Below are 23,758 nucleotides of genomic sequence, written 5' to 3'. Positions count from 1 at the left end.
GATTGTGTTGTGATTGGATGGGTGCATCTTTATGATAGAAGCCACATATTCTGTGCAAAACCATGCCAGCATTTGACAAATTATTGTGGAAATCTCTGTGTGTAAGAGAAGATGAATTAAATTAATTGAAATGCTATCCCAAAGAGTGAAAACGCCAAGGTTCCATATAACAAGACTAAGTGACTTCTTTGGCTAGAAGTGATTTTGGAGGGAATAAAATATATTATATATTAAAAAAATCAAGGTTTGCCATGCATTCTTTGGCACTCATTATTTTTTTGTGGTGTTGGTCAGGACCACGAAAGACATTATACCCTGCTCATTAATCTCTAACATATACTCCACAATTTTCTAATCTGTTTGTGACAACCACAATGGGCCTTCAGATCCTGAGGGAGGCTTCGGGGGCCTCTGGATGTTTTTTGAATTTTTTTTCCCAGCTCCCTCTTCCTATGATCCAACTTAGCTAGCTTGGGGGGATATCAGTGCATTTCAAATAGTATTTGTGATGAGGCCACTCTCTTGCTCCACTGTACAAATTTGCCACTAAAAGCAAATAAAATGTGAGGATCTCCTCCTTCCTCCAGAATCGGAGGACCACACCCACAGCAGCAGTGGTAGGCTCTGCACTGGATATTGGTCAAACGCTCTCCTCGTGATAAAAGAAGTTAGATACATTGAACAATTATAACTTGGGCAGAGAAATTTCTTTGCATAAAGCAGCGTTATATTTTAAGTTCTTTGTATTTAATAGCATCGCCATTGTTATACGACTTTTGATCTGTCTTTCTGATGCATATTACTAGAGAGCAAAATGACAGGGGTTGGCTTGCAGCTTATACTTTAATGCACCTTCCTTGGCATCTGACACAAGTCCTTAAACAACATCATTGCCAAGCCACAATCATGCAAACTCCATGAATACACAGGCCTAGGCTGTGTACCTTGTTCACCACTAGTATCAAATAGGGAAGGGCTGTCTGATTGAAATATAATGCAAGCCAAACGTGTTATTTAAATTTTTTAATAGGCACATTAAAAATAAAAAAGAAGCTGGTGGAAATTAATTGCATTAATATACTAACAGGATACCAAACTTTATATTTTCAATATGTAACCAAAGTAAAAATATTATTGAGGTATATTGCAATTTTTTAAATATTAAATCTGTCAAATCAGGTGTGTATTTTTACCCTTACAGCACATGTCACTGCAGATTGGCCACATTTCAAGTTTTTAAGAGCTACCTACATGGCTCTGGTGGCTACTTCATTGCACAGTATGGACCCAGAGCTTGAAATGGTATCTGATAAATTATTGACACTCAATCAAATATTTGTCAAATTAGAAAATGAATAATACTGGTTGACTGGTTTTGGTATATCCAGACCAAATAATAATTTTTTGTGTTATCAAATGATTTTATTACAGGTTCAAATACCTCATTATAAAACTTCCTTATTAAGTAATAGAGAGATCTTTTATTTGGAATTAAAATATTCCTTTTTTGAATAAGGCAGAAGTTTCTAAACAGTTATATGAACAGTAGAATGCAAAATGGCTTGAGTATTCTGAAATTCATTCATTTGAACTCGTCATTTCATTTTCTTCTGCTGTGTGGAATGAAACTCATATGCTCATATTTTTATGTCTGTGAAATCTGTATTTTTATTCATTAGAAAGAAGTCAATTAATTTGCATTTACTAATCTCCCATTCCCCACATTGTAATATCATTCTCTTTATATCTAAAGGGAAAATTGTTAATATTTCTTTTAAGCCTATAAACTTAATTTCCATTAAGGGAACTGGTAGTTTGAATGAAGATAACAACATCTTGCAAGTATTATTCCTATTGTCTGGCTTTTTATAGGTTTGTCTATATCACTTTCTTTTGTGGCATTTGTGTAAAATATGTAATCTAGTGTTTGCTTAATTTTTCTGATTTGTATGTTTAATGGCAGAAAAGTTCATCTACAAGATGCAAATTGAGTCATCCCTAAATTAGTCTCTAAATGTCAATAATGTTTAATTTTTTTAATTGCTTATTTTGTAATACTTTTAAATAGAGTATTTAAATTTCTCAAATTTTCTAAAAACATTAAGTGGAAAGTTAAAATAATTTTATTGAGTCAAAAGTGGACCCAGATTAACTGCCATCAACAATCTAGAAAGTACATTTCTAGTAGAGAAAGACTTTAGAATAAAAATCGATATATAGCATTGTACTATTTATGCACAATTTGTCTACTCCAGATGAATTTATTTATAGAGAGATGTCTACAAGGATGCTTAACAAAACGTAAGCAGTCGTTACCACTCCTGATATGTTTTTGAATGACTTTTATCAAGCTTTGATTTGATGGAATTATTTAGATTTTTCATGATGATACTATAAAAGAATATTCAAAAAAATTTGAATATATAGACCAGATTGCATTGTATCATATAAAATTCTGCACATAAACTGAAATAGCAGAAATTTATATTCCAGAAAAATATATAAATTTTGAGCTTGCTTAGTTTTATCATTCAATTAATAAGGTATTTAATTTAAATAAACATATAAGCTTTATCTAATACATTTTAACATAGATGAAAACCTAGTAAATAACAACAGTTGGTAAATGTATTTTCTTAAAGCATGTGCCATTTTTTATTGCATATTTGATGGGTAAAATGTACAGGTCAAAAAGTCTTTCTCATTTATTTATTTGACAAATATAAGGCATGTAGAAAAATATGGGGTGAGTTTGATAGCTTGGAAATTAGTGGGTTGCACTACTAAAAATAAATAATAATAATAGCTAATATTTACTATATTCCAGTCATTGTGTTAAGTGAATTATCCATATAATCTTTATAAGAACCGTATGGATTAGATATTATTATTATGTGTATCTTGCCCAGGAGGAATACAAGGAACATAGAGGATTATAACTTGTGTAGGATCACATGGCTATTAAGTGTTTTTGTCAAGTGTGAAACCCAGGCAGCTGAACTGCAGAGCAGTGATTTAATCATTACAATGTATTGAGTCTACTCTGTACGCTGATCATGCCTATTTTTCTTTGACTTTCTAGCAGCACGCTTTTACATTTTTTTAAATTTATAATTAACATTATATAGAATAACCAAACAAGTAACATGTTTTATTGCCTAAATTTGACAGTTGTCTTACTACAGTCTTATTATTATAGAGAATTTTAACTTGTCTTTAGAATAAATTAGTGATCCAGCTGAGACGAGTGTCTGCAGACCCAACTGCAGGCTCCTCAGTAGGCAGGTCCCAGATAAAGTTCAGTGACTTGCCCAAGGTCGCACAGCAAGTCAGTGAAGAGGCAAACTAGCCCTGTGTGCTTCTAATTTTCAGGCATAATTTTATAATTTTGTACTATTCCTAATTATAAAAGTAGTTTTTTAATTCAAGCCAGTGGTGAATCTCCTTCAAAATATTCTTGCAATTTTATTTAGTAATAAAATTGTTAAATTGTGGCTCCTAATAGCATTAAAAACTAATATTCAAGAGAGATTAAAGGATCAGAACTGCACAAGTGAGTAAACAGACTTGATTATAAGGACACCTAATTATTCCAAGGTAGGATATAATTAAGTGCTAAAGTTGTACGATATAAAGACAATAAAGGCTGCAGTGTTTCTAAGGAGGAAATCAAAGAACCATATTGCTTTACTGGGCTCTGATTGCCACGTTGAAGACTTGAAAAATAAAACAAAATAAAAACAAAGCAAGTTTACACAAGGTCTCAGAATTCTGTCTAGTCCTATCAATTTGTCTTTTAAAGACACATACTCTTGATTAGACAATCCTATACCCACCATTCCCTTATAATCATATAACCAAGGTACCCTAATAAGGAAGGTAACTTAAAAAGGAAAGCAGAAGAGGTAATTATTATTTGTTGTGCACCAGAAGCATTTTCTTTTGATATTATTCAATTTTGTGTGGTAGGTATTTTCTTCCCCATTTTACAGATAAGAAGACCAAGGCTCAGAGAATCTCAGGAACCTTGAATGAGGTTATGCTTATTAGTGACAAAAAAAATTCAAACCCTGGTCTGCTATGATTTAAATTCCATATTCCCTACTGCATTTTGACAAAAACATTCCAACTGTCTGGAAGATCGGGATGCTAGCACTCCACAGGCTAATTCTAGATTGCCAGGAGTCTTTCTGGAGGGCAGAAAGAATTTTCAGAGTGGTCGGGGAAGAAGATGTAGTCATTAGTTTGAAATTACTGTTTGACCTTGTGAGGAGGGTGTCTAGGACTGTGGTAGCCAGCAGTGGCTATGCAGGACTCAGCCAAACTGGCACTTCTCAGCTCATTAGAGGACCTTACCCCCTACCTGGGAAAGACAGAATGACAAGTGGCTCATCCTGTTTATATGTGGGCAGTAAACATGTGAACATAGTTCGTGTCCAAGATGAGAATGACTTGAATAAAACTGGGAAATTAGACGTATTTGTTTTCAATGGCTGTCACTCCCTCTTTGTGCATCCCTCGTTTTCTTTTTGCACTGACACCACTCTCTTCGTGGATTTAAGAAATCACCTTCTGACCTCCTCATTGGCCCAATTCTACTGGCCAGAGAAGGAGGGAAGCAAATGAGTCGCAGATGTCTTGGGGTGGATTAGTTTAACATGTAGCCTTTTCGAGGAGGAGGGATTTGCATTGTACAAAAGAGTCATCAGGAAGTGAGCCCAACATCTCTGTTGATAAAATTCAGACATGTACCATTGGACTGCTGGTAACCGCAATGAAAATGACAGCAGACATGTATTGAAAGAGCACTACATACGAGGCCCTGTACCAAGTGCTTTTGATGGAGTTTTATATTTAATCTTCACAACATTTCTATGAAATAGGTGCTATTAAATCCCCATTTTTAGATGATAAAATGTTAGGTTATTTTTCCAGAGCAAGTTGTGTTGGGATCATTAGGACCTTCCTGTTATGTCATATTATCCCACATACTAATGGGACAGTGGTACTAGCTAACAAATATTTGAATTTAAAAGTCAGTAAAATAATGCTCAAATTGGATGGATGTGCAAACTGTAAATTTTAAGATGAAATAAATTATCTGTAAATGTGAAGAGCAAACATAAGATCTGTACATTGCTAGAAAGATGCATTTAAACCATTCTAGTACTGCGTAGTCCACCATTTGTATTATAAACAGCATCATCTTTGAAGGATAACAGATAGATATAATACCGTTGTGGTGATATTGTATCTTAACAGCAATGGTATGCCATAGTCAAAGTGACTGAACTAATTAATATGTTTTATATTCCCCTACTGAAAGATATTCTAAAGAGTTAAGGTGTGTAATTTAGTTCATAATTCCAACTTTCCTTCATTTTGAAGATGTGTGGTATTTATTTGCATTTTTGGGGTTTGTTTTATGCACTCATTTGGATCTTACCTATTTTCTTTTTCATTTTAACAGTTACATCCAGCTTTTTATTGCCTAAGCAGTCTGGAGCTTGCATCATCATTTGGCTCTGCTGTGGAACACTCCTGTAAAGCTAGCTGAATTGGACATCGAAGATCCACCCTCTTGGTGAGTGGAATCATAGCTACAATTTTGTGTTTTGCTCTACCTCAAGTTGTGTTTGCATTGCTGATCAAAGTGCTTTCAAACAGGGCACAAAATAGGGCTTTTCCAGCTTTGTGCAGGAAAGCATTCTTTTTCTTTTCTGTTTTTGTAATGGACAAAAATAATTTGTACTGCCATTTTCTGTCTCTTAAATCTGCTATTTTCTCTCCCTCTCCCAACCCAATTGAATGACTTTACAGTTCTTCAGTCACGCATCTCCCATTGTCTTTACCTGGATAGATGCCCTTAACCACCCCCTGCCCTCACCCCTTCCAAATAATTTGGTCACCATACATTTCTTATTTGATATGTACACATGGAAATAAAATGTGATGGTTGTGGTTAGCTGGACCACATAACATTGCATTGTAGAGTGTAAAGACCTTTGGGTTGGAAATACTTGGCCCTCTTATCTGTTTAATGTTGTTAATCTATACAGGCCATAAGACAGAAGGCAAAAAGGAAGCCATCCAGCCTTATGTTCCTAGTTAACATCGTTTCTGTTTTTATTGCCCCTAAACTAGCATCCTTGATATATTTCTACATCATCTAGTCCCATATATCAAATGTCTCCCTGGGGCTCTTTCTTGGGATTTCTACAGCCATTTCCTTCTAGTCTTTTGCTTTTTAGATCTTGCTTTTATCTTTGTGCAGATCAAATCCTACCAAGATGGCTAATTTGGGGGGTGGGACAATTAAAAGGTTCTATGGGGACCAATAATGCAGTATACAATTTTAATTTGGAGATAGGGCATCCAACCTAGTTAAAACATCAGATACAGCATACTTTTATTAATAGTAATTTGAGTATGTATAGAGACTTTATGGCTAAGGATAAGGTGTAGGAGGAGATATTAAAGACTCATTAGTGATTAGATAAATAAATGGAAAATGTGTCTGGATTAAATCCTTTTGTCTTCTTTTTAAGTTTTTAATGCCAGAAGATGTTTTTCTGTGAAAATGAGATAGTGAGTAAAGAGTAGGTCTTAAGTGGCTGAGAGAGTAGGAATGAACTTCAGGACAGGGGTGATGCTGTCCATACTCTTATGAAGGAGGTTTGCATAATATAATAATCAGACAGCCTGGTTGGAACAGTCAGTTTAGAAAGCACGTATGAAACAGATTATATAGTGCCTGAATGGGAATCTCATGGGACTATAGTGACAATTAAATTAGATGATGCAATATAGCACATATCCTGGTATTTAGATGTATGCTCAGGGATAAATGACTGTGACTAGCTCCGTTTTGCTGGCAAAAAAAAACAAAGTCCAAGCAACTTGTTTGAAATGTACCTCCCTAGTATGGCTAGTTTTCCTATTTTTCTTGTCATCTCTGTATGTTTTCATGGGTGTGTGGCCTGAGCAGGAAGAATCTTCTATTACTGTGGTCCAGTTCTGTTTGGATTTAATTTTGCTTTCATTCTGAGACAGGCATTCAATTTAATAAACAATGCTCCTCACAGCTTGCCTTTCTCTGAAGCATACTTGTTCCTAGAGTCTTGGAGGCCAGATTCAAATTGGTTGTGCAAGCCTGTTTGGGTTAGAACACGTCTCTGACTTGAAGGTAGATAGCTCACAGATCAGGTGTCATCTGGTCTGAGAACCATCCCCTGGTGCTACTTTCTGTCATAGAAGTTTGGGTCTATCTTTGCTTTTGTTAAGGAAATATAACCAAGTGCTTAGGAAATCCATTATAAATGCAGAGTTGTCAATTTTGGGAGAAATAGGAGGGCGTATGGTGAAACAGACCTAAGACTCTGGCATATCCTATGCTAACCCATCTGTCTTCTCCCAATAAGTGACCAGAAAACTACAGAGTTAGGGAAAGACAGTTTCATAGGCAGGACCTGAAATAATGGAGCTTGCCAATGGAGAAGGAGGCCTTTGCTGAGGATTCCTAGAGGGTTTTGTTGACCTTGTTATATCTAACAATCATCCCCTCTTTTTTTCTTTCTTTGTTCATCATCCTAATCTCATCACCTAATTTAATCTTCTGGTAAAGGGAACAAGATGGTTTTGTAATACATGGTGGTTGGGGAAGTAGGCAGAGGATAGTGAAGATAATGAGGAATGGCATGTGAGTGTGGGAAGAAAGAGAAAAGGTTATATGATCTTGGGGACTTCCTTGATAATACAAGCAAATCTCAGGATCTCAAGCTTAGAAGATGAAAGCTTAAACACCTTGCTGAAGTGCCCAGATGTTTTATAGTGATCTAACTGACATGCTGGCCTGCAAATTCATTAAGTTTCCTCAATGCCTTCATTATACACTGCCATCCTTTGATTAGGGAACAATTTGTAATTTACTGTTGCAACCAAAAATGTGTTGAATTATGGCTAAATAACAAGCTAGTCAGTGAGGCAGGGCCCGGCATGCAGAACACTACTATCAACTTTTAGAAGTTCTTCATGCTAACCGTCTGGCATTTTACATTTTATTGAACTTGTTTTCAGGAAATATCTACCTCTGAAAAGGACTCTGCAAGGCTTCTGCCCTCTGCTGTTCATTGAGAGTGTCATTTTCAGCCCTAATATAATAAATGAGAGTGACTTTGCCAGGCAGTAAGAGGCTTTATAAATGTAAGCCAGTGTTTTCCCAGGTTTTCAGTTCCTTCCCAGACCTCCTGTGGCTTTTTCCTTTTCATTTAGGCTTATGCCTGAAGTTTTAAATGCCATTCTCTTTACTCTTAAGAGGCAGTATCCTAAGGTATACAGCTTTTCTGGCCAGGGATCTACCTTAAACCTTTGCATGTGACTTCTTTTGCTTAACTGGAAGCGGTGTATAAAATGGTTTTTACTCCATGTTGGATTCACAGAAAACACTAGATTTAGGTGTAGATCCTTATAATAGTTGTAGAGTAATTGTAACTGCTTTCAACCTGATTAGAATGAAATGCAAGAAGTGATTCTGTTATCACTAAAACCAAAATTTTTGACTCTTCTTTACTATTTAAAATATGAAGATAAAAAAGAAAGACAATTAAAAATCATAGGAAAAAGCCTTGATACTTTAAAAGATTGGCTTTATAAATATTTTTAAATTTCTGATATTATTAAAAAGAAACCATACTTTAGGAAGAATTTTGGGGAAAATCAGGAGACCTATATAAAGGAAATATTTTTAGGCAATGTAGCCCATGGTGGGTGATGGGTGGACTTAAGTCCCTATCAGTAGAATACAAGCTGACATTTTTACTTTCCTTCCCATTTAAGGGTTCATAATAGTCACTATGTGCTGAATATATAATTGACCAAGTCTCTTTTAAAAAATAAAATTAACACTTTTTTTTCCTCTAGTATAAAATCCATTTCCATATAAGTAATGAAATTATTAGCACCCTGTTGAAAGTATTACACTGACCTCTTTTTTCTTTTTCTTATTTTTTTTGCTAGCATAGAAACACCCTTTAATACTCACCAGCTAACCTCTAAGATGAGTGCATTTTGAAATTTTTTTTTATTGTACACAACATGCCTGAGTTGCCTTCTAACATTGTGAGATTTACAACAGGTTTTCTTTAAATATTTCACATTCTCTCTGATAAAATCATGCAATATTACATATTTCATGAATATTTTCTTGGCAATTTAAAGAGTGAAACAGAACTTATATAAATAGAACTAATATATGAAACATTTGGTGTTTTTAACATAACAATTATTAAGAAAAAACAGAAAGGAATAATTATTAAATATATGCTATTTAATATATGCCATTTTCTCTTTGGCATAAATTGTTTTATTTAACCATCAAAGTAAAGTCTTCTTTAATCCTGAAAACAGAAGTCCCAAGAGGTTAAACATCTTGTGCAAGTTTGCTCAATTAGGAGGGAGAAAAATATGTACGGTCATTCAGTCTGTTACTCCAGACACTAATACACTGATTAGATTTTTGATACAAACAAAAATATGAAATTATTCTAGAGAAATATTTATGTTAGTGTAAAGAATATAATCTGATATATCTAGTAAATTAATTACATACTTTAAAAATTATGCATAGTTTTGTTTAAATTCCCATTGTTGTCACTTATACTGAAGTGAGAATAGTGTTCTCATCTATGTTTGCTAAATATCATTGGGATGTAAATTTTGGTTTACAAACCCTTGAGTACATAAATCCATGAGATATTTATATCATGAACTAAGAAAAGTAATTATAAGATACTATTAAAAACTTTAAATACCTCATTGGGAAAATTGAGACAGAATATTTTTGAATGACTCACTTTGCTATTATAAAACAGTTACAGAAAAAGCCAAGTAGTCCATAGATGTTTGTTGTATCATTAGAACTATGCAAACCAGCATGAACAAATAGAACAGAATAGAGCAAATAGAACAGAATTTGGGTAAAATCAAGCACTTTAACAAGATGTTGAGAAAATATTAATATGAGAAAAATAAATTATAAGCTTAATTTGACTGAAATATTAGAAGATATTTGTAAATATCAATGTAATATAAATTAAATATCATTACATATAATAAAAATTATAAATAAGTCAAAAGATTATAGTTAAGGTCTTTGAGTGGGTATTTGCTTGTGTGTGTGTACATATACGTGCGTGTGGACATGCATACCACACCCAGGTCCATAGAAAATGGGTTACAAGAGTGGGTGTGTTAATAAAGAATATATAAATTCAGTTGATTGTTGTTTTTCACACAGTCATGTTCTATAAAGTCTCCATGAACATGGAATTAGTGAATACGGAACCATCACTCCTGGGGAAATACAGGGTTTCGGAAATGGCAAGCCTCTGGTCACAACATTTTCATCAACAAATCAGCAGATCAATACGTAACCTTGCTTTGTGTGTGTTTCTTTTTAAAGACATCTCATTAATATATACTGTTGATTTATTAACATTGCACGCATGGGGAACACACTACAACTCATGCCTGAACAGAGCTCACAGACTCTCTGTAAGGCACGTCACAGCCTTCTTGTGCTTAGGAACACTAGACAGCACTTTAGCACTATGCTTGGGGGCCATTTTTAACAGCAAAATTACCAAGAAAAAGTACAAAAATGTGAAATACATGAGACTACATAGAGAAAAGGATACCCGTTTGCGGTGTGAGAGCTGAAGAAGACAGAGCATCACCTTGTTGGACCTCAGATGGGAACATGCATGTTGGATGACTCAAATTGTTTTGACCTCTTCACATGTCCATGAATGACCAAGAAAGTACCGTGAGTCTTGATTTTGGGTTTGCAGATAAGTCTTAGTCCATGGGCCAATAAGAAATTCAGTAATAGGATTTACTCCTCTCTCTCTCTCTCTCTCTCTCTCTCTCACTCTCTCTCTCTCTGTCTCTCTCTCTCTGTGTATGAAATGCCTTAACATAATTTTATAAGAGTTCAACTTTTTACTGAACATGTTATAAAAGAGATTTAGTCACAAAGACCAAAGCCCATGTCATCATCAGACTCCTCGGATTCTTCTTTCTTTGCTTCCACTTTCCCCTCAGCTGGGGCAGCACCGGTGGCTGGAGCAGGCCCACCAGCCCCTCCATGGCAGGTGACGCTCCTGATGTTGACATTGGCCAGGGCCTTTGCAAACAAGCCAGCTGCTTTCATGAGGGCATTGATCTTATCCTGCGTGACCGTCTCCTCGTGGTCATGCAGAATGAGGACCTAGTAGATGCAGGTGAGCTCGGAGACCGAGGCTATGGCGCAGGAGAGTGGGGGGCTGGTGCTGCCAGGCATGGTGCTAGTGGCTGGATGAAGTGAGGGCCTTGCCCCAACACAGCCTTAGCTTCCTAGGAAGGACAGAGCACCATGGCTACAGCTGAGGAAAGGGCCTTAACATAATTTTTGAAGTGGATTTACAAATTTTACCTCTGAACTTATTGCTGAACAATGAACAAAGCCCAAATAAATTGAACTGTGTTCATTTGAAATATCTATGTTGTCTAAACCGAAAAGAAAATACTATTGCTACTTAGGGGAAACAAAGATTTTCCTAATGCTTAGGTCTGATAGAAATTTCTCATATGAGCTTTCATATGAAGGGCTACTGTAATTAACTATACTATCAATATTATCTTTAAACTAAATTCAGCAGTAGGGCTCCTACAACCACATCTTAAAGTATTTCCCTGATAACAGTAAGCTGAATGCAGTTATGTGTGGACTAAAATGAAGTTCAGATAGATAGCTTTTCAGTGGCCCTGTATGACCCAAGATTAAAACCTGAGATAAGTAAATGCTGCATATCTTTCTCATTATCTTCCATAAATGCAGAAGTCATTTTTATAAACTGAGCAGAAGGTAGTTGGGATGAGCTTCTAAAGTACTGATACTTTCTTTTGATAATTAAGTAACATGTTTTTAAAAATCCATAAAATATGAGGTACCAGTATTGGACTTCTAGGCAAATTATCAGACATTTAAAAAAAATTGTCTTTGATGTTGGCGAAAGTACAGCACGGGGGATTACCAGTCACTATTTAGGGAAGTGAAAAGTGTTAAGGATCTCAAAAGGCTTACAACTTTTGAACCTGTTATTATACATTTAACATTTTATGCTGAGAGAAGAATCAGCATTTCATAGAAAGATATATCTAGAAGGATGTTACTTAAAGAATTATTTAAAATACGAGCAATTTCTTCCACTCACTGACCTTGGGCACTGAGTGGTTACCATGTATGTGTGCCCTTCCTTCACCTTCACGTTCTTTTGCTTCTAACAGTTGCCCCTGTGATTCTGTTAGGAGCACTTTGCTTAGGAGGCTAAAATAAATAAATAAAAAATAAAATATGAGCAATTTGAAAATCCATAAATGTTTACCAATAAGGGTTTGATTAAATAATGACATCCAAATATTAAAGTACTATATATCCCTGAAAAATTTATTTTCTCAAAAATGTATAAGAATATGTAAATACCTCTCTCTCTCTCTCTCTCTCTATATATATATATATATATATTTAAAGTATGTATAGCCTGATCCCAGTATACTTATTTTAAAAGTGTACCAAAAGAACATTTTAATAGATGGTGAAAAGGAGAGTTAATAGTAGCTTTTTTCCAGAAAAAGAGGAGTTTTTGTATTTTATTGTTATTTTTTTGCTATAGCTTTCAAACTTTTTACCATAATTTTGTGTTAGTCCTATAATTAGAAAATAAAGGAGAAGACAACCTTAGCATGTGACACTCTTTTGGTCAAATTGAGAAGCGTATCTTCGATGTTAAGCCATTCTACTCCTACCAAAAATGTGAATATCTTATTTTTTTATGAGAAGGATTTAATAGCTTCCAGCAGAAGATGGTGATATTCATATCAAGTATTATGGGCAGCCAACATGGAGGGGAAAACATATCTTCAGAAAACAAAAGACAGTACATTGTTTTCACTTTTACTTGGATCAGAAATCACCTTCCTAGGTACTGCTGATATAATCCTTCTCATTTCAGATAATTATTAATTTAAAAACTTATTCTACTAAGTGTTCTTTGTGTTCCTTTTAGGGGAGCATAGTGTGTTAAATAATATAAGCAGTTTTAAAAAGTCTATAAGTCTTTCTTGCTCTCTAAAAGGTTCAATTACATTGGAAGAACAAGTTAGTTCTTTAAAAAAATGAAATCAGTGATATGAAATTCAGAGGAAGGAGTTATTATAGTTATCATTGCAGGCAGAACGCAAAAGGGAAAGCATCCAAGAGAATGGATGGCGCAGAATGAGTTGTAAATAAAGGACGGGAATTTGCTAAGCATGCCACAGCATAATAAGGCCTGCTTGTTGTGGGCCTATGACATGCCGACTACTGAATTAGACTTTCGCCACAACCACTTCAAAACATTTCCATGATGTTAGGCAGGAATTAATGTGATCTCATTTTACAGATAAGGAAAGTGCGACTCAGGGGTATTAAACAACCTCCCCAAGGTTATATAGCTAATGAATGGCAGCAGAAGGACTCAAATGCCACTCTTCTCTTCTTCCTTCTAATATTGCGTCCACATGCTAGGCATATGATGTTATCTATTTGTCACCTTCTAGAGTTTCAGTTTCTTCTGCAAAATGGTGTTAAAGTGACTTGCCCGGGGTTGCAAAGTAAATGGTCAATCTGGAAACAAGGTCTGTTTGACTTAGAGCCTAGATTTGATCAGTGACTGCTCTTAAACTTGACAGCTCTATGAGCTTGGGCAAATTTTAGGGCTGTAGGTTCCCACGTGTAAAAGTGCTTTTCTCATAGGTTCCTAGGAAGAGTCAATTAGTTATGTATGAAAGTGCTTAAAACAGGGCTGAGCATTCTATTATTGATTTTTGTTATTATTATTATTACTACTATTATTACTGTATCATTGTTACCGAAAGAGCAAAATGCATATCACCAGTGGTACAGGAAGATACGTAAGTAATTAATAAAACAGTGAGAAGTTATTTTCTTTTCAAATTTCTCCTGATACATCCATTACTTCAAGGCAAGTATCTTAGTCTGCAACTATTATCACTTGAACAATTCTCTTAAACTTGTTAATGTCTTTATTTTAGGAAAAAGGTAGTAGACTCAGATACATGGCTTTCATTAGCCAATGGTATCTAGTTTGAAATTAGCATCATTTCAAAACTTAATTCATTTTTACAGTTACCTTCTATTTATAGAAAATCACGCTTAAATATTTTAAAATGTTTCAGTCTATTTTAGAATTGACATTTAAAATGAGTTTAAGAAACAAAAATGTAGCAGTGTAAGAATAATAAGTAATAATGCCAATGGTATGCGGTGGTGGCCGTTGAGAAGGTATTGCTGGAAATACAGTTGGGAACTATTGCACTACATGAAGCTGGCAAAAAATAAAAAAAAAAAACAATGATGTGAGCAAACTCCAAGTAACCACCGTCACCAAAATAAAAGATTTACACAGAGAATTCATGGGAGATAACAATGTTGGTAAAGCTCTCTTTTTTTTCTTGTTTCACCAGAAAGTGGTGACAATATGTAGAACTCCGAGGCAGCACATATCTGTGGATGTTCTTTGGGGAACCTCTTCCCTAAACCACAGCATTCAGGAGAGGGCTGTGGCTACTTTTCTTTGTGCTTGAAATTCAAGGAAGAAATCTTTTTGGACTAGCCAGTTTTTATTCAGGCTTTCCACCTATGAGTAAGCTCTGGGAGGACAGCAGCCATGTCTGGTTTCCTTATTACTAAGTCCCAGTACAAATCAACTGCTTGGGACATAATAGGTATTCAACAAATACTTTTTTTCTGAATGAATGAGCAAATGCTTTCCATTGTGGGGCCTCCATCGAGTTCACTTTATATTTGTGTGATTACATCTGAGAACTTTGATGGAACTGGCATAGAGAGAAAAAGTGAATTAATTCCAAATGTAATAGATGTATGACCTTAAACGAGGTCAGTGGTGTCACTGTAGAAGTGCTTTGGAGACCTGCCACTGTCAGATGAAATGTTGGTAGCACAAATTGAGATATTAAATCGATTCAAGAGGCCCAATGTGCATGTAGATGTCACTCCTGGGAAGACTATTAGGGGCTTCACGAGAAAAAATGTTACCGACCACTGAGTTTCCTTGAAGGAACAAATCAGTTGGAATCGTCAAGGGTCTTCATGGATTGCCAGCTGTAGGGGGGAAAAGCATGTCAGTGGGGCATTTGAAAGCAAAGAGATTATGCTCCTGCATAGTGACATTGTTATTTTAACAGGACATGGAGAGCATGGTGATTCATGAGACAATTCTGTACCAGACTGCGTGTGTGCATGCATGTGCGTGTGTTCAAAGTTAAGGATGTCATGGGAAATTCTTTCTGAAAGTTACCCGAGGGCTCGATTCTAGCCCTCTAGAGCGTCCTTTTTATATAAATCACACATTGAAGGTCATCAGTTTAGATTTGGACATGTAAAATTAGCCATTTAGAGGATAATTCTGCTTTTGCTGTGCTTCCTAATTCAGGTATAAGAAGTGCTAGGGACATTTTTTTTTGCAGGGTAGTGGGGAAGCTATTTTAGGTATTTGATAACAAGAAATTCCATATCCCACTTTCCCAAGTTTCTTGTACAGGATAAGTTCTGACTACTTTGTCAAATGAAACCCCTCTGCCTATACCAAATAATATTTTGAAGGTGCACAATATCCAGGATTTTGCCTCTGAAGGCTCATAAGCTCTCTGTTGTGGGATTCCTTTGGAGAGCCATTTTAGTTCTTTATATATACAAATTGGATTGAGAATTTTCCCAAAATGTGGATATATTTTACACTAAATGTTGAAATTCAATAACAACAACAACCATAACAGCAGTAATAATAAATTCTGGAACTTAATAACAGCTAGCATGTGGAGACCACATAATATCATGGGCCAGCTCTGCTAAGGATTAATCATACATTATCTCATTTAATTCCTACAACACTCCATGGAGCCCTGTCATAACTCTTGTGCTCCTGAAGACTTCTGTTAACCAACCAGCCTTACCTGGCTTTTTTCTCAGCTTCTATTTCCCGATAAAGCAGAACGCAACAGTGAAATAGCAATTATTTCACAGTATAACTCAAGGTAACATGCTGTTTACTATAAAGCAGAAAGACCCAAATTTGTTTGATCCGTTGGTTCTTTGTGTCAGTATCAGAGCCCAAGCTGATAGCAAGTATGACAACTTTCTGAATAAGTGACACTCACTCAATGAGTATCTTGCCCAGATACTCCAAGGGAAAGAAAGTATTATACATATATTTTTATTGTACAGAGCTGTTATTCACATCACCTACAACTTCTTTAACATAAGGGCCCTAGTAAATAATTTCCCCAAATCAAATATGATAGAATTATTTATTATCAAATTTATCAGTTCCAGATCTCCAAAATGAACTCCAAAATGCCCTTCTGCATCCTTGAAGGTGACCATAAGTGATAAAGACATTCCCCTGCCTTTGAGGGACTTTCAGAGACAATGAAAAGGCAAGACACAGCAGCAGCTTCATGAAAAGCTCAACATAAATTTGAATATGCTCCGAAGAGGGGGCAGTTGTCACCATGGTGATTTTATTCTTTCCTAGACTGAGCTCAAAATGAAAGGGGAGCTCAAAATGAAAGGGGAGGAGTTTTTAAAGCAAAGATGCTGAAATAGGTGAAGCAAAAATCTGTATACAATTTCTAGCTGTTATTAGAAATACAGTCCTTAGTTTGAAGTTTCAAGCCTGTATTTGGGATCAGATGCTCAAGAGAATGATTGTTAGGTAACCTGTGAGAGAGCACACTTCTATTGTTAAAATATTTATAGATAATTAGAAAATTATCTTATTAATATTCTGCTAAAAAGGATTATGCTCACACTAGTCCTTCCTGTGCTAACATTATTGTTTACTGTTCACTATGCAATGTGCAAAGTGCTTTGCATGCATTATTTCATTTAATATTTACAAAAATCTATGAGGTTGACAGTATTCATTCCCATTGTAAAGATGCAGAAACTAAAGCAGATGCATTCATAGTAGGCATTTTTATAATGATACATCACTGGGAAAAAAATCTGATTTAAAAGCCCCCTCCTTATGGAGTTGTGCTCTAGTGGTTTGTGTAGGTCTCACAGCTAGTAAGTGGCAGATATAAGATTCAAACCCAGGCTCAAATTTGAAAACCCTATCATAAATAACTTGAATCAGAGTGTCAAAACATATGTAAATAACCTGTGATTTTAGAAGCCCCTTTTTAAGATTGGCTTTACTGATACAGGTCAAAGTTATGAGGAAGTCTGCTGATGTGAGTCTGCAATGCTCACAGCAATCATTACTTTTGTGTCCCACAATGAGAATGTCATAAATAAATTTCCAAGGACATAACTTCTTTCCAATCACATATTACCTAGAAGAAGCCTCTCTAGACCTCTGATGATTCCTAGCACTCAAAACTGAAGAATGATTCTATTCCAGTTAGGAAGGGCCTTCTCATAAACTGGGAATATGAAGCAGAGATTTATTGAAACCAACCCTGGCTGCCGTTGCAGTGACAGATGTCACAGCTAGACCGCCCTCAAACAATCCTGGAATGACTCTTTGGAATTCCGCACGTGCCAACAATCATTTTCAAACACCACAATTTTTGCCTGTGTTCTCCCCTCTTGTGTTCTGTGTGACCTTCAACAGCTAGTCCTTTCCACTGTACCTCTGATTCTGACTTTCAAAATTGGAAGAACAGTTCATTCCTCTTAGAGAAGTCACTGGGCTTCTGGGGAGATGAGTATCTTCGGGAAAGTTTGTCCGCATGTGGGGGTCTTGACTCTCTTTCTCATGGCCTGGAGGTCCTGGTGTTGTTCAAGTCCAAATGAAAAGTAAAAACAGCCTTCTTTTGTCTTCTTTGCAAAGACTTTGGAGAATGCCTAGCCATTTCCCTTGAGGAAATGCATGGGAGCCAGCTGCTAAGTGCTGGTGTTTGCACGCACCTGTTTGTTTATTTTTTTAAAAATGTAATTGGGAACATGCCTGGGAGCGAGTCTGTTTCTCCAGTGCACTCTAAGCAGACTTAGGCATGCAGAAGACAATCACAGCCTTGGATTGTGCATCTATTGCATTGTATAAAATGATCAGAAAATGCCTGGAATGCAAACTTTACATGGGCAGATGAGACACTAAAATGTAGCTGGGAACATGAATTTGAAAAACAACATAGTAATCATAATGCCTTATCAGGGACTATAAAGCTCTTTATCAGTAGCTTTCAATGTTGGTTGCACTTTAATACCATTTAGGAAACTAAAACACACACACACACCTTTCCGCCTCATCTCAGGGCACCTGCCCCCATGCTCAAATGCTGTGGCCAACTGTCTTTCTTACTGTTAGAGGATCAAAGCTCATTCTTTCTTTAGAGCCTTTGTTCTATCGTATCCCTGCTATAGAAATGCTCTTTACCTAGACCTTGGCGTGGCCAATTCTTATGTGCCATTTAGCTCTCAACTCACATGTCACCTTATTAGAATGAACATAAGCAGAACCTTCTAGAAAGTTGTACAGGTGCACAAGAGAGGTGGCCATAAATTGTGGCCCTACCTTCCCTGACACTCAGCACTCCTTCTGATCATTCTGAGATCTACTTGTTTTATTTTTTCCTCTCCAAGTTTCTGACGGAAACCAATTTATTTATTGGTTTGTTTTTCTTTCTAATCTCCTATAGCTAATATGTAGAGGCCAAGAAAGCAGGGACTTTCTCTGAATTGTTCAGTGATAAATTCCTAGGAGCTAGAAGAGTAACTTGCATATATAGTAGGTGCCCAATTAACATTTGTTAAATGAATGTTCTGTGCATGGTACACAAAGCTGAGAATCTCTTGCCATAATATAAGGTAGTTGGAGTTCATCAAGAAATCTTAATAGCTGAGATAAGATTCTGAGTAGATTTCAAATGAAGAGGATCTTTAACAAGAAATTGGGAGGGTGTTCTTTGTAGGTGGAGCAATATCTTTTAAGAGCTGATTGTGTGAAGAGCAGAGCAAGCTAGTTAGCTTGGCTGGGATGACCAAGCTATGACTATTAAAATTAATACATCCCATGAGATAATAAAATCATCCAAAGTAAAAACAGTATGATGTTTGGAAATAAACCACAATTGGATCTAAAGCAAATATCTCTTAAGTAATATGACCCTAACAGCCATAAACAGTATACAATGTCCCCAATTCTCATAAAAAGTTTGAAAACTATTTCCGATTAATATTCACAGAAAACTGAAAAGCAGCTAATGCCAATGATGATGATAACTATGCCATTTATTCAGAGTTTCCTTTGATGGCATTGGACCAAATATTTATATTCATTACATCATTTTAACCCTCACAGAAAGCTTATGAGGTAACTAATATTCAGTTTACCATCAACAAAAGTGAGACTTAGAAAAGCCAAGCAATTGACTAACATATCATATCAAGTAAGTGGTTGCAGTGAGATTTGGGCCCAGAACTGTGAAACCCAAAGTTGCTGCATTTACCCAAAATGCTATACTGTTTTATTTGGACCCAGTTTTGTCCAGTGTGACTGATGGTTGTCTGTTTTCCATACTAATTGCATCTCATGGAATTAGAATTTTAATTAAAAAAGTACAGAAAATCTTCAAATGAAAATTTCTTGTAAACTTTTCAGCCTAGAATTTGGAGCTAAGAATATGCCTTTACAAAGAACATTATAAATAGTCCTCAGGTCCCCAGGCCACAGAAGCCAAAAATTGTAATATAACTCTGAACATTTTCTTAAACGAGAAAAGGAAGTTACTTTTATTTACATGTCATTTTACATACTATGGTTTATTTTTAATTATAGCAATATAATTAAAAATAGAGAGACAAAATAATTTGCTGTGTTTTAACATACTGTACTAATATTTAAGCAAAATAGGCAAAACAAATGCCTATTCAATTTTCAGTTTATACTTGAATGCTGATACTTGGTAAAGGTTTAATTGAAACAGGGTAAGAAAGATGTCTGGGAGATTTTGTATAGATTCCAAAAGAGATTAGGGGCTCCTTTAAAGAATTTAGGTGGATTGCAATTGTTTTTTATTACATGTGATTTCATTTAAAACGTTTTTTTTCTCCTCCTTTCTCGTGGCAGTATCATTCGTCTTTAAGCATAATGAAATTAGGAGTGGGATGGTGGCAGTGACTGAACAGGCCATGTGTGTCCAAGCTATACCAAAACGCAAGTGCATTACATATAATATTAAGCATCAGGAATTAAAGAGAAAGGAGAAAGGGTGAACAGAGAGAGATTTTAAGGAAGTAATGTCACTTAGGCTAGGCCCAGTTGACAAGTGGTTCTTGGCCCGGACCACTTGTTTTCCAGAGTCAAGAGATCTGGACAAGGGGCTACAGGCTAGATGGGAACTAGGTGAGGAGAGGACGTCAGCTCCAAGGACTCACCAGGCAAGGCTCATCTGCAAAGCCTAGGTGTTCCTAGCTCAGAGGAGGAGCTGCTTTTTCTTTACTTATAGAGGATTGACACATGATGTAAAAAGGTAATTCTTGTTAAATTCAGGTACCAGTACAAAGAAAGTACCAGTTTCAGATAAACAGCCTCAATTGATATTGAGCGCACAGGTGGGCCTACTTTTCTTTTCTTTCCTTTCCTTTTTTTTTTTAATGATTTATTACTGTCAGAGAAGAATGGTAATAAACCATGCTAGTGTATTTTCTTTAAAAATTCGAGCTACTGCTGGTTTGTTTTTAAAACAAATAGTTAATTCAAAACTAACAGAATTTTCCTTTATAAAAAAAGATGGTAGTTGCTTATTTACTTCATTTCAAAGGTTTTTTTTTTTTAATTCAGTCTCCCTAGCAACAGAGACATCTGTCTCTATTCTCTTAGTCATTAAAGCCAAAGAAAGTAGCTGCTTCAAAAATAATAAAGGCAATTTCTATGAATTGGGTAACTGTTAATTGTTGCCAAGAAATCTTAGTGAGATAATGAGGCATACAGCAATTGACAAAGATCTTTTCATTGATGTATGAGCTTCCAGCTAGCCCATGGTGGTTAACTAATATATACAGTACCATCGATGAGGTATTGTGTGATTTGCTATGTAACACAAATAGAGAAGTGATCTTTACTCTTTTTAATTTCTTTCAGAAATATGCCTTGCTGTGATTTTTCTGATTGCTTAGTAACTAATCATACCTCGGGATTCCAGGGAATATACTTGCCCATTACATTTCATGAAAGTAGAAAGGTTTGAAGCATTCACAATGAAGATCAATGCAACAAATAGTATGGTAGTTGGTGGTGGTGTTCAAACACAATATACTTATTTGTGTTGTAGATTCTGCAAAACATTTGAGTGAAAATACTTAAAATTGCACTAGATTCCAAAATGTATATTGGCATTTGTGCTAAAACTGTTTGCAGGCTCCTTATAATGAAACCCCAATCACCCTCTACAATAGCTTCACTAATAAACACAAAACAGTTTTTCAACGCTTTCTGCTTTCTTAGAAGCCAAGGAAGCAAATTATATTAAGTCAGTATTTTTTATTATTGGCCCTATGTTTGGCACATGCCTGGCTGTATGTGAAACTACTGTTAAATGGGTAATAACAGAAGGAGAAACCAAGCATATAGAAACTGCTCTTTGTGAATTTTTTTTAAATAACAAAATATGGTTCTGATAACCAGATGTGGAATAGCTTATTGCAATATTGTCCCCGTAAGCCTATTTTAGTTTCTTGGGGGTGGGAGAGATTGTTACAAATGGGAAGTGTCAAAAATGCTGAATCTAATTTCAAAATTAGGATGTTTGTAAAATTTACATATGTATGGATAACTATCAAGGACAATACAATGGATACTAAATGGATATCAATTTTAGTAGAGATTTGAATAAGAATTTTGCTTCTATTATAGCATGTTATGATGTACTTGTAGTACAGATAAGAAACAAAGGAACTAAAACATGTTTTTAACCTCTCAGTGACATTTGTTTCCTGTCAAACTGTAGGTATATATAGTTTGGTATATTATACAAGTAATTAAGGCATTGCTGGTTGAGAGTTGGATAAGATTTTGGGATAAAAATGCAGGCATAGTTAAGCAAATCCTTTTAGTTTAAGGATATTTTTATAATTTGTGAAGTATTTTTTCTTTAAAAGTCTTCTAAATACAGATATTTCTAGTAAATGCTTATGAATATAAATGAATAAAAGACATTATCTTTTAAAAATTACAGTTTTCATCTGCATAATTTCACACTGTTAAGGTGACAAACTGTTAATTTCCTTTCAAGATGCTTCTAATATAATGAAAGTAGAAAGAATTTTCCTAACAACCAAGTAGAAATAGACTTGAATAGCTGTTGGTGACTTTTTATCAAAAGTTTAAAAAATGCAGTGTAAAGAAAATCTTGGCACTTGACGTGGCATTTATGACATACTCTGAGGTTCTCAAAGTTACAGTACTGGCTTTGTTGATCAAGTCTTACCATATTGTCTATCAGCATGTCATTTAACAGCAGGTTCTGGTGGCAGACTCGAAATGAATATTTGTCTCAAACAGGGGCCATATACAGGATTCATCTCTTTTTCTAGACGAGAGGCTGGGAAACTAGGGCCCATAAGCCAAATTTGACCCGTCACCTGTTTTTGTCTGGTCTGTGAGTTCAGGATTGCTTTTTATATTTTTATATGGTTGAAAAAAAATCAAAAGAAGAAAAATATTTAGTGACATGTCAAAATTATATAAAATTAAAATTTCAGTGTCCATAAATGAGATTTTATTGAAATACAGCACACCCATTGGTTTACATATGGTCTGTGACTAATGCTACAAGGACAGAGCGGAGTATTTGCGGCAGGGATAGATGGGGCCATGAAGCCTACAATATTCCTTTAATTCATTAGTAATTAATTAAAAATTCATTGCTATCTGGCTCTTTCTAGAAAAGTTTTCTGACACCAGCTCTAGATTTAGGTTATAGTGTTAGTGTGAATTAAAAGAAAATGCAACTCAGATAACAACATATTGTAATGGCTAATACATGTAGCTAACATTCAATGGAAACCTCATGGGCCAGGTATTGTGCTAAGTATTTTAGATGGGTGATCTCCCCAAGTTCCTACAATAGTCCTGTGATGTGTGTACTTTTATTATCCCCATTTAATAGGGCAACAAACTTAAAGTAAAGACTTGACCAAAGCCACACAAATAAGATGTGGTGAAGCTAGGATTTGGAGCTACATTTGTTTGAGGGCAAAATCCATACTTTTAACAACTGCACTAGAGTCACTCCTAAAATTATGAGCCCTTACAGATCAATGGGAAAAAGGCAAACACTTCACTAGGAAAATGAACAAAAGAATAAGAAGACCTTTCCCTATTGAAAAAATACAAATACCTTCTTTCTAACAGAACTGTTAGTTAATTCAAGAGTGAAGATGATAGGAATTATTAATACTAAAGCCCCTTCTGGTTTTTTGACTTGGAATCTTAGATTTGGATTTCTTTTTCCCTCAAACCACAGTTAATATTCCATGGTTTATTGGGGTCTCTGGAGTTTCTGAAATGCAACCAACAAATTGCAGCCCTGACATTTCCACTGGCTAGACTTAATTATGTTAGTTAGAAAGTATGGGAGAATCCTGAATTACTCTAACGGATTTTCTATGAAAGAGGATTCATTGGAGAAA

The 23,758-nt window shown here is 35.5% G+C and overlaps 1 protein-coding gene and 1 pseudogene across 2 annotated transcripts in view; one reads left to right on the top strand and one right to left on the bottom strand.

Moving 5' to 3' along the window:
* Positions 1 to 23,758, top strand: part of TENM2 (teneurin transmembrane protein 2) — a 1,161,672-nt gene that overhangs the window by 90,795 nt on the left and 1,047,119 nt on the right. For both annotated transcript variants that reach the window (XM_045551217.1, XM_045551218.1), the window contains one exon: positions 5,471 to 5,584. The gene's annotated coding sequence lies outside the window, so the exon portion shown is untranslated. Of the gene's footprint in view, positions 1 to 5,470; positions 5,585 to 23,758 lie in introns of those variants that run through there.
* On the bottom strand, positions 11,024 to 11,338 carry LOC123638744 (annotated as a pseudogene).

This window comes from Lemur catta, chromosome 5 (genome assembly GCF_020740605.2).
Source record: "Lemur catta isolate mLemCat1 chromosome 5, mLemCat1.pri, whole genome shotgun sequence".
Classification (NCBI taxonomy): domain Eukaryota; kingdom Metazoa; phylum Chordata; class Mammalia; order Primates; family Lemuridae; genus Lemur; species Lemur catta.
This window is presented reverse-complemented; position numbering and strand designations above follow the sequence as displayed.